This window comes from Papio anubis, chromosome 3 (genome assembly GCF_008728515.1).
Source record: "Papio anubis isolate 15944 chromosome 3, Panubis1.0, whole genome shotgun sequence".
NCBI classification, from domain to species: domain Eukaryota; kingdom Metazoa; phylum Chordata; class Mammalia; order Primates; family Cercopithecidae; genus Papio; species Papio anubis.
The window spans coordinates 79,224,186-79,236,543 of record NC_044978.1 but is presented as its reverse complement, the minus strand read 5'-3'; the positions used below and the strand labels follow the sequence as shown (position 1 = coordinate 79,236,543).

At 39.3% G+C, this 12,358-nt stretch overlaps 1 protein-coding gene across 1 annotated transcript in view; it reads left to right on the top strand.

Annotated features, from left to right (window-relative positions):
• LRIT3 (leucine rich repeat, Ig-like and transmembrane domains 3) overlaps positions 1-12,358 on the top strand; it is a 35,615-nt gene that overhangs the window by 11,129 nt on the left and 12,128 nt on the right. The gene's annotated exons all lie outside the window — the stretch shown is intronic.

Genomic DNA, 12,358 nt, shown 5'->3' with positions numbered 1-12,358 from the left:
TTTACCCAGTGGTCATTCAGGAGAAGGTTGTTCAGTTTCCATGTAGTTGTGCAGTTTTGAGTGAGTTTCGTAATCCTTAGTTCTTTTTTTTTTTTTTTTTGAGACAGAGTCTCGCACTGTCACCTGGGCTGGAGTGCAATGGCACTATCTCGGCTCACTGCAACTTTCACCTCCCAGGTTCAAGCAGTTCTCCTGCCTCAGCCTCCCAAGTAGCTGGGATTACAGGTGCCCACCACCACATCCAGCACATTTTTTGTATTTTTAGTAGAGATGGGTTTTCACTATATTGGCCTGGCTGGTCTTGAACTCCTGATCTTGTGATCCTCCTACCTCAGGCTCCCAAAGTGCTGGGATTACAGATGGGAGCCACTGTGCCCAGCCAATCCTGAGTTCTAATTTGATTGTACTGTGGTCTGAGAGACTGTTCGTTATGATTTCTGTTCTTTTGCATTTGCTGAGGAGTGTTTTTACTTCCAATTATGTTGTCAATTTTAGAATAAGTGCAATGTGGTGCTGAGAAGAATGTGTATTCTGTTGATTTGGGGTGGAGAGTTCTGTAGATGTCTATTAGGTCTGCTTGGTCCAGAGCTGAGTTCAAGTTCTGAGTATCCTTGTTAATTTTCTGTCTTGTTGATCTGTCTAATATTGACAGTGGAATGTTAAAGTCTCCCACTATTATTGTGTGGGAGTCTAAGTCTCTTTGTAGATCTCTAAGAACTTGCTTTATGAATCTAGGTGCTCCTGTATTGGGTGTACGTATAATTAGGATACTTAGCTCTTCTTGTTGCATTGATCCTTTTACCATTACGTAATGGGCTTCTTTTGTCTCTTTTGATCTTTGTTGGTTTCAAGTCTGTTTTATTGGAGACTAGGATTGCTGCTGCTGCTGCTGCTGCTGCTGCTGCTGCTTCTTCTTCTTCTTCTTCTTCTTCTTCTTCTTCTTCTTCTTCTTCTTCTTCTTCTTCTTCTTCTTCTTCTTCTTCTTCCTCTTCTTCTTCTTCTTTTTTTTCGCTTTCCATTTGCTTGGTAAATATTCCTCCATCCCTTTATTTTGAGCCTATGTGTGTCTTTGCACATGAGATGGGTATCCTGAATACAGCACACAAATAGGTCTTGATTCTTTATCCAATTTGCCAGTCTGTGTCTTTTAATTGGGGGCATTTAGCCCATTTACGTTTAAGGTTAATATTGTTATGTGTGAATTTGATCCTGTCATTATGATGCTAGCTGGTTATTTTGCCTGTTAGTTGATGCAGTCTCTTCATGATGTTGATGATCTTTACAATTTGGCATGTTTTTGCAGTGGCTGGTACCGGTTGTTCCTTTTCGTATTTAGTGCTTCCTTCAGGAGCTCTTGAAAGGCAGGCTTGGTGGTGACAAAATCTCTCAGCATTTGCTTGTCTGTAAAGGATTTTATTTCTCTTTTGCTTATGAAGCTTAGTTTGGCTGGATATGAAATTTTGGGTTGAAAATTCTTTTCTTCAAGAATGTTGAATGTTGGCCCCCACTCTCTTCTGGCTTGTAGGGTTTCTGCAGAGAGATCTGCTGTTAGTCTGATGGGCTTCTCTTTGTGGGTAACCTGACCTTTCTCTCTGGCTGCCCTTAACATTTTTTCCTTCATTTCAACCTTGGTGAATCTGAAGATTATGTTTCTTGGGGTTGCTCTTCTTGAGGAGTATCTTAGTGGTATTCTCTGTATTTCCTGAGTTTGAATGTTGGTCTGTCTTCCTAGGCTGGGGATATTCTCCTGGATAATATCCTGAAGAGTGTTTTCCAACTTGGTTCAATTTTCCCTGTCACTTTCAGATACACAATCAAACATAGGTGGTTTGGTCTTTTCACATAGTTCCATATTTCTTGGAGGCTTTGTTTGTTCCTTTTCATTCTTTCTTCTCTAATCTTGTCTTCATGCTTTGTTTCATTAAGTTGATCTTCAATCTCTGATATCCTTTTTTTCCCCTTGATGGATTTGGCTATTGATACTTGTGTATGCTTCACAAAGTTCTCAGGCTGTGTTTTTCAGCTCTATCAGGCCATTTATGTTCTTCTCTAAACGGGTTATTCTAGTTAGCAATTCCTCTAACCCTTTTTCAAGGTTCTTAGCTTCCTTGCATTGGGTTAGAACATGCTCCTTTAGCTCGTAGGAGTTTGTTATTATCCACTTTCTGAAGCCTACTTCTGTCAATTTGTCAAACTCATTCTCCATCCAGTTTTGTTCCCTTGCTGGCGAGGAGTTGTGATCCTTTGGAGGAGAAGACGCATTCTTGTTTTTGGAGTTTTCAGCCTTTTTGTGCTTCTTTTTTCTCATCTTCGTGGACTTATCTACTTTTGATTTTTGATGCTGGCGACCTTTGAATGGGGTTTTTGTGTGACCGTCCTTTTTGTTGTTGATGATGCTATTTCTTTCTGTTAGTTAGTTTTCCTTCTAACAGTCAGGCTCCTCTGTTGCAGCTCTGCTGGAATTTCCTGGAGGTCCACTCTAGACCCTATTTGCCTGGGTATCACCAGCAGAGGCTGCAGAACAGCAAAGATTGCTGCCTGTACCTTCCTCTGGAAGCTTCATCCCAGAGGGGCACCCATCAGATGCCAGCCAGAGATCTCCTGTATGAGGTGTCTGTTGACCCCTGCTGGGAGGTGTTTCCCAGTCACGAGGCATGAGGGTCAGGAACTCACTTGAGAAGGCAATCTGCCCTTTAGCAGAGCTCGAGTATTGTGCTGGGAGATCTGCTGCTGTCTTCAGAGCTGGCAGGCAGGAATGTTTAAGTCTGCTGAAGCTGCACCCACAGCCGTCCCTTCCCCCAGGTGTTCTGTCCCAGGGAGATGGGAATTTTATGTATAAGCCCCTGACTGGGGCTGTTGCCTTTCTATCAGAGATGCCTGCCCAGAGAGGAGGAATCTAAAGAGGCAGTCTGGCTACAGTGGCTTTGCCCAGCTGTAGTGGGCTCTGTCCAGTTTGAACTTCCCAGCGGCTTTGTTTACACTGTGAAGAGAAAACCACCTTATCAAGCCTCAGTAATGACAGATGCCCCTCTACCCACAAAGCTCGAGCATCCCAGGTGGACTTCAGACTGCCGTGCTGGCAGAGAGAATTTCAAACCAGTGGATCTTAGCTTGCTGGGCTCTGTGGGGCTGGGATCTGCTGAGCTAGAACACTTGGGTCCCTGGCTTCAGCTCCCTTTCCAGGGAAGTGAACAATTCTGTCTCACTGGCATTCCAGGCACCACTGGGGTATGCAAAAAAACTCCTGCAGCTAGCTCGGTGTCTGCCCAAATGGCCACCCAGTTTTGTGCTTGAAAGCCAGGGCCCTAGTGGTGTAGGCGTCGGAGAGAATCTCCTGGTTTGCGGGTTGTGAAGACCATGGGGAAAAGTGTAATATCTGGACTGGAGTGCTCTGTCCCTCATGGCACAATCCCTCATGGCTTTCCTTGGCTAGGGAAGGGAGTTTCCTGACCCCTTGTGCTTCCTGGGTGAGGTGATGCCCCACCCTGCTTCGGCTTGCCCTCCGTGGGCTGTACGCACTGTCTAACCAGCCCCAATGAGATGAGCCAGCTACCTCAGTTGGAAATGCAGAAATCACCTGCCTTCTGTGTTGATCTCACTGGGAGCTGCAGACTGGAGTTGTTCCTATTTGGCCATCTTGCCAGCCACCTTCTCTGGGGTTCTTAAAATGTAATCTCCTTCTACCAGTAAGTCCCTCTCTGCCTCTTCATACACACACACACACACACACACACTATATATATATACACACACTCTATATATACTATATATATACATATATATATACACACATCTATCTATCTATCTATCTATCTATCTATCTATCTATCTATCAAGAGAAAGAGAAAGCGAGCTTTGCATGGAGTTCTGTACATGGTGAATGCCTAGAACATGTGATTGCCTGATTGAAATTAGTGAACTGGACCCTTTTCAGGGGTATCTATAGGCAGTGAAGCATTGTAATCTTTTGTATGAGACACAAGCCTGAGGCTTTGATCGATCAGTTAGATGTGCTAAAATTTTGTTCCACTTTTTCACCCAATAAGGCTGTGTTGTCCATACCCAAGTTATTTTCATCATAGCTGCAGCAGAGGTTATATTTCTCAGGAAGATGAAAGAACTTCTGGGCATTTGGCCAGTGAAATGACTTATAAGCCTTTTGGAGTACGAGACAACATAGATGCTAACTTTGCGCCAGGCATCCTTCCTGACCAGTATCACATGATCAAATATTTGCTGAAATAAAGCACAAGTAAAATATATATTTGTAAAAAAAGAAACTGCTGTAACAGCACTCACATAACTTTAGCATTGCTTTTGTTGAAATGTCAATGTATTTGGTGTTTACGAGTCTAAAAATATGACTAATAAGAACCAGGTAGAAAGAGGAAAACTCATATAAGCTCTTCTTATGTATCTAGTTCACGTTTTCCCCACTGTTCATCTAGTCCTTTAAACATTTTTTTGTTAGATAATAAAAGTACTATTGTAGAATGGGTTAGAGAATAAAATCACATTAGTTTAACTTAACAGATATTTGTGGAGTTCTTATTATATACACTGATAGGCACATGTAAACCTACACTGCGGTATTTATTTACTTTATTTTAGCCACCAATCTGAACCTTATAAGTAAGGTTAATAGCTAGAAGATTCTATTTCCCTACCTATTTTTCTAAGTTTCCTGGAAAGTAACTCTTGGTTCTAATAGACCCAATGGAGTAATATAGTAGAAAATAAAATTCAATTACTAAATTGCAATTAATAGCTTTCTAATGATCAGTTACTAACATTACTATGAAGGAGCAATTGATAGAACATTCATATTTTTCCCTTGGGAGTTAAATCTGGATGGGAACTTAGGGATCAAAGGGAAAGGGTTATGAATCTTTACTATCCATGGGAAGTTACCCAAACAGTTTTAACTGCATTTTAGGGCCCAGAGATTTTAAAAGGTGGTAACTTGAAAATACTTCTGTATAACATTAAATTTTAAAACAAGGCTATGTAACTGTATAAAAAGCATTACCATAACTATGTAAAAATGTGCAAAGACAAAGACTGAAAAAAATTCACTAACTGTTTAGCTATTTTCTTTGGTTAGTGGGACATCTTTTCATTTTTCTATATTTCCAAAATGTTCTGCAATGATCATGCATGATAATAAATAACAAAGGATAGTTTGAAGCATGTTGAGTGGCAGCTGACCTTAGCAAAGCCATGTTTGATATGTTCCCAAAAGGAGAAGAAGAGAGGACTAATTGATGTGGATAAATCACACACAGAAAACTCAGTGTTTTCGTCTGGAAAATGGTGATGGCAGGGTTTGCTCCATTTTGTTCACAGGACTGTAATGAGAAGAAATGAAATATTTCATGTAGCAGTCCTTTAGAATATGAAGTCTACAGTCTCTGAGATTATGCTTTTAGATCAACAATTATCTGTAGAAGTTGTGACTGGGATGGGAGTGTCCTATAAAGACTTCTTTGTTTGGCCTTTTTGTTATTCCAACAATATTTGAGCCTTTTAGTTGCATCACTGAATATAGTGATGAGTACCAGTCCTAGATTTTCTAGAACTTAGTGTTTAAGTATAGCAATTACATCTTTCCAGGTGTCCTGTAGAATTTGCCTCTGTGCTGTTATAGTGGGATAGAGTCTGCTTTTACTTAGTTTTTATTACTCTGTGTTGATTATTGTTAGCAGATGGAGGTTCTATTTGTAATAATAACACTAATAGTTAATTTTGATGGAGTTGCTCAATGCCAGGTCTGGTTCTTATACTTGACCTATGTAACTTCTAGTCTCACATCAACCCTGTAGTAAATACCACTTCATGCCCATTTTACAGATGAAAAAATGAGACACAAGTTAAGACACTTGCCCAGATTCATTCAACACATAGTGGTGGAGCTGAGCTTTAAGGACAGGCCATCTGGCTCCAGAACCCAGGCGCGTCTTCCCTTCTTTGTAATGCAAAGTATATAACAATAACAGAGTTCCTTTCTTCATATATGCATTACTTTATTGATCACTTTAGATCCATATATTTATGTAATAAAAAAATTAAGGTGAGGTTTTTCAATTACTCTTTCTCTTCTACAGGAGTAAAAACATCAACTTAGTAAAATTGTCCTTTATTGTATCCATGAAAACTTAAACTATTGCCCCGCAAATAAACGTTGGAATTAACCATAAAACTAGGTTTTGATTTGCAATGCAGGTAAGTTTCCATGGCCTCTTTCTCAAGGTGAAGTAAATATTTACACAGGCATATTCCGTAAGTCCTGACACTGTTTGTCTTAGAGAAAAAGGCCTGTGGTAGGATAAAACATGAAATGCTTTTTTTGGGGGGTGTTGTTTTACTTGTACCCAAATTTGCTGAATTGTAAACATGGGCTCTTTTCCTATTTGAAATGGATATTGCCTGAAGGGTGGTGGCAGCCCTAGTATTTCCAGACTTTTCTAAAATGGTGTTAATTTATTTCAAAAAACACTTATCAATCTCTGTAGATGCGCCCCACCCTTTTTTTGGTTTGAGGAAACAAATCCGCATAGGTAAGACTTACACCTTGCTGGGTGCTCTAATCCTCACCTTCTTTCTATAGCTAGTAAGAAGGCAGAATCAAGTTTCAAATTTACAGTTAATCTCCAAAGCATCACTCTTTACTTTTTAAAACCTTGTTTTTAATGGAGACATTAAGGTATACTTTGCATAGGTGGAATGCAGGATTGTAAGTCTACAGTTTGTTAAATTCTGATAAATGTATACCCTTACGTAACTTACACCATTATCAAGATACAGAATATTTCCATTACTCCAGAAAGTTCTGTGTTTCTTTCTAGTCAATCTTGCCTCACCTATTTGAATTTTCATTGCTATAGGTTAATTGTGTCTGCTCTAGAATGTTATGTAAATGGAATCATATAAGATGCACCTTTGTGCCACGCTTCTTTCACTCAGCATTATGTTTTTGAAAATCATCCATGCTGTTCTGAAGCAGCAGTATCACAGTTGGCAGGATCAGGAACAGTGGCTCTGTGATCACAGAACTGGAACTGGAAGAGGCTCTACCTTCAGAACCGATCTTCGTCAGCCAGTGGCCCTGCTTACAGATGAGACACTGAAAGGCAGAAGGCGATGATCTTCCCTTTCCATGTCAGCGTTGTACACATGTTCCCTGTCGCATTTACAAGGCTTATGGAATGTAAGCCAGGATAAGGGTCTGGCCCAGGAGGCAGCAGCCTGAAGAAAGGAAGGCCCTGAAGTCAGTTTTCAAAGGGCTGACCCTTGGCCTATTATGTTTCTGATATATTTGTTTAAGCACCTTGGCCTATTATGTTTCTGATATATTTGTTTAAGCAAGTGGCTCCGAAGACTACACTAAGGTTCCTTCCATCCCCTAGTAGCTCACACTTGACAATTCCCAGTTATCTCAGCACCAGTGATGCCTGCCCTGAAGACACATTGCTGTTGATCAGTGCCTGAATACTGACGGCTAATTCTGATCAATTTCTCAGGCTTATTTCCTTAATCTAAATTGGCTCACATTGTCCCCTAACACATCTCTGTTAACTGAAATGCATTGCCACCATAAATCCTCACGTTTTCATAGGTAACGTCACTTGCTAATATAATTGTCTATTTGGCTATTTGACTTGTAATTTAGAAATTTCTGTCCTAGTAGTCCGTATTATATAAGTATGTATATGCAATTTGTACTAGCTGTGTGTGTAAGATGCAGTTATACATAGCACCATATGGAAAACTGCAGTATGGAGTTTCTCCCATGGGGAGGTTTGACACTAGGCTACTTAAGAGCTAGAGGGTACTAGTTTCGAACCTGGGATGGCTAAATCAATGAGAACCACCTATAACTATGGTGTCAGCCTGTGGCTACTGGAGTAAGTTGTCATCAACTAGTGACGAGTTGGTCACAACACTTAGTAGGAAGCACAGTGGCGTAAGGAAACCTGGACTAGTGGGGCCTTCATATCTAAAATTATGTATTATTCTGCATAGGCAGAATGTGTTAGTACGTTATGAATGCTAAGGGCTTTTAAAGCAAACATGTTATGGTCTTTCTGTGGTAAAAACTGTTACTTGATATGGACATTCTTGCAGGTATTTTGGCGTACTCAGCCAAGCTGTCATTGGTGTTTATTCCAGTCAACCTCCAGAGATGATCCTAAAAGTTTACAGGGCCTTTCCGTTTGGAACAGGTATATCAAGGTATATCAAGAGGGAGACAAACTGGTCCAAATCACTAGAAAGAAAATGTCACAGCACCGACTGGGCATCTGTGTTAAAAAATAGCAACTATATTAAAAATAAACTGTACAATATAAAAAATTTAAATTAAAAAATGCATTAAGCAAGTTGCCTTTAAAAACGTGAAGACATTTTAAAACACAAGGTAATGAGAAGTCTCACCTACGTCATCATGGCTCCACAGACAGTGCTGTCCATGCATCCACCATTTCTCAATACCTACAAAGTTTTAAGATCTGCTTGGTTCAGATACTGTCCAGCCACAGCAGCTCTCCTCTGCTGTAGAGAACAGCATATTCAGCTTTGCCTTTTTATTTCAGATACTAAATATCCTTTGACAGTTTCAGATAGTACAGCCAAAAAAAAAAAACAGTTTTACGTGTTTTTGGCAATCATATTGGTGATAGTAATTTTGTTACTCTTAAGAATGTTATGGTGGAGGTGGGAGGATGATTTGAGCCTAGGAGTTCAAGACCAGCTTGGGCAACAGTTGAGTGACTTTGTCTCTACAAAAAGTAAAAAAAGTGAACTGGGTGTGTTGATGTGCACCTGTAGTCCTAGCTACTCGGGAAGCTGAGGTGGATCACTTGAGCCCAGGAGTTTGACTGCAGCAAGCCATGATTGTGCCACTGCACTCCAGCCTGGGCAACAGAGTGAGATCATGTCTCAAAAAAAATTGCACATATAACAGATAAAGTAATGATAAAGTAAATATGTAAAGTAAATGAGTAATTATGGGACATTCTAATTCCTCATCCCCTGTGTCTTTAAGAAATAAAATTCTCATTGTAGAAGAAAGAGTATATATAATATAGAATTGGTTAAATAAAAACCCTGTGAGCTTTGAATTGGAAAAAAAAAAAAAAAAAAAAGAAAATCATCCATGCTGTCGCATGTGTTGGTAGTTCATTATTGCAAAATTGTATTCAGTTGTATGAATGAAGCAATTGTTTATCCTTTCTCCTGATGTTGGACACATGGGCTGTTTTGAGTTTGGGGCAATAATAAATTAAGCTGCAATTAACATTCTTGTACAAAGCTTTTTGTGGCACATGTTTTCATTTCTCTTGGATAAATTCCTAGGATTGAAATTGCTGGATTATAGAATGGCTATATGACTGGGCGCAGTGGCTAAGGCCTGTAATCCCAGCCCTTTGGGAGGCCAAGGCAGGCAGATCAGTTGAAGTCAGGAGTTTGAGTCCAGCCTGGCCAATGTGGCGAAACCCCGTCTCGACTAAAAAATACAAAAATTAGTCAGGTGTTGTGGTGCATGCCTATAGTCCCAGCTACTCAGGAGGCTGAGGTAGGAAAAACCTGGGAGGCGGATGTTGTAGTGAATTGAGATCACGTCACTGCACTCCATCCTGGGTGGAAAAAAAAAAGGAAAAAAATAATGGCTATATGTATAACTTTTAAGGAAACTGCCCATTTTCCAAAGAGGCTGTATGACATTATACATTCCTATTAGCACTGCATGACAGTCTGGTTGCTCTGTATCCTCACCAACAGTTGATGATGTTGGTCTTTTTCATGAGAAAGCAGTATCACAATGTGATTTTTAATTTCCGTTTCCCTAATTATTAATGGCATTAGCCAGATTTTCATTTGCTTATGGGTCACTGTATATCTTCCTTTATGAACTATCTTTTGCTTAGTTTTTAAGGGTTATTTGTCTTTTCTTTATTGAATATAAGTCTTTTGTCTGTTATATGCATTGTGAATATTTTCTCCAAGGCTGACTTGCCTATTTATTTTTTCCTGGTGTCTTTGGTAAAAAAGGTTTACATTTTGATGACATTTGATTTATTAGTTTTTTTCTTTTATAGTTAGTGCTTTCTGTGTATCATCTAAAAAATATTTGCCTACCTCAAAATCACAGATATGATATTTTCTTATTGTTTTAGCCTTTATACTCAATTTTTAGCTGTATATTCTTAGCTCTTAAGCTTATAGCTGTTATCTATCTCAAAATAGTTTTTGTATTGTGTAAAGTAGGGGTTGAGGTTTACATGCTTGTGAATATGTGTCCACTTGTTCCAGCACCATTCATTAAAAAGACGTTCCTTTCCTCACTGAATTGTTAAACACTGTTGTCTCCACAAAGCTGAGTAGGCATAGTCTTTGTCTTCAAGGGCTTATAGTCCTCAGAATAACTTTTGTACAAAAATTTATTGCTCACTTTTCACACAAAAATAGCACATTTAGTCCAACTATTCTGATGCATATAAATATTATTCTTTTAGAAACGATAAAGTTCACTTGGCCCATCCAAGAATAGTTATATAAAGTCAACTAATTAATGCAAATTAGTGTAATTTTAGTTGATGTGTTGCCTTGAAGGAATGCAGTACAAGTAACAGTTTAACTTGAGAGAGTTCTCTTACCTTTGTCCTCAGAAGAAAAAAACACTTAAATGTATTCAGTTCTTGAATCACGATTTTTATTCAGGTTTTAAAATTTGTACCTTTGACCTTAGATGTTTCAAGCTGGAGTAAATAGGCATTTTATTTTTGAGGGATTAAAAAATATTTACATAACTTTTATATATAACCAGTTAAATTAGTTTTTTAAAGAATTTTCTTTCACCATTAATACATTTTTTAATAATTTCAAAGCATGAAATAAATTGTTAACATTATAGCTCTTGAATCTTTCCCTATGCAAACATTTATACTCCAGATAGTGCTGCTTTAACATTTTAAAATTTTTAGTTTATTTTAGTTTGAAAGAGTATCTCACTTTGTCACCCAGGCTGGAGTGCAGTGGCGTAATCACAGCTTACTGCAGCCTCAACCTCCTGGTCTCAGTTGATCCTCCCAATTCAGCCTCCTGGGTAGCTGGGACAACAGGCAAGTGCCACCACCATACCTGGCTAATTTTTGTATTTTTTGTAGCGACAGGATCTCGCCATGTTGCACAAGCTGGCCTTGAGCTCCTGACCTCAAGCAGTCTTCCCACCTAGCCTCACAAAGTGTTGGGATTACAGGTGTGAGCCATTGTGCCTGGACATTTTTTTTATTTGTAGATAATAGCACTTATGACTGCTACTGTGACTCTAAATGTTTTTAGATGGCAAAGAGATGAGTTATGATAGAAAGGGTGTTAGATTATGATGCTAAAAAAAATCTGGGATGTAGGATTCTAAGCCATTTACAAAGTCAAGGTAGTAATATCTTTGTGCTTTGGTTTCCTTTGGTGTAAAATTGGAAGAATAATACCAGATGCCAGAGGTATGGTATAAGGCATAACATGGCGGTTAAGACCTTTAACCACTGTGGTGGGTGGTTAAGAGCTTTAACCAGCATGGTGGTTCAAGATCAGGATGCTGAAGTTCAAATCCTGGCTGTCCAATTGTGTGACCTTGGGCATATTCCTTAAGCTTCCTGAACCTTGGTTTTCTCATCTTTAAAATGGGGATGATAATAGTACTACCTATCCCATGCTTTTGTGAGGATTGAGTCAGACCATCCTTCAGACGCTTAGTGCTGTTCTTTGATCTCCTGAATCTCTGCGTGTGTTGTGAGCAGAGGCAGACATTGATTACCTTTTATCCTGCACTACCTTTTCAAGGATTACCTTTTATTCTGCATTACCTTTTCAAGCTGCTTTCAAGAGAACAGCTTTGGAGGTTGAAATATATCTCCTTCCAGAGCAAAGGGTAAGTATGCTTACTACCCAGTATAATAAAGATGTCTCCCTTCAGTGCTGTGAGCAATGAACTCCTTCAACCCTGAGCAGGAGTCTTGTGTCTTCTACCAACATCCATAAAATGATGGCAGGCAAACTCGCCCATATCTGAGGAGTTTCCCAGGATGTGGACCTCTCAGTGCTAAAAGCAAGAAAGTCCTGGGCAAACTGAAATGAGTTGCTGGCAAACTGGAATAGGTTGGTCACCCTAAAGTAGGGTCAAATCTCAGAGCCTCTGCAGTTTTGGACAAGCACAGTCTTTGCCACATAGGAAGCAATCAGCAACTTGTAACTTGCATTGCTAGTATTATATAAAGAAAAAAATCTGGCATAAGTTGAAGTGTTTTCAAAATATGAAATAGTCTATACATATTATATGACTGAATAAATTTGATGTGCT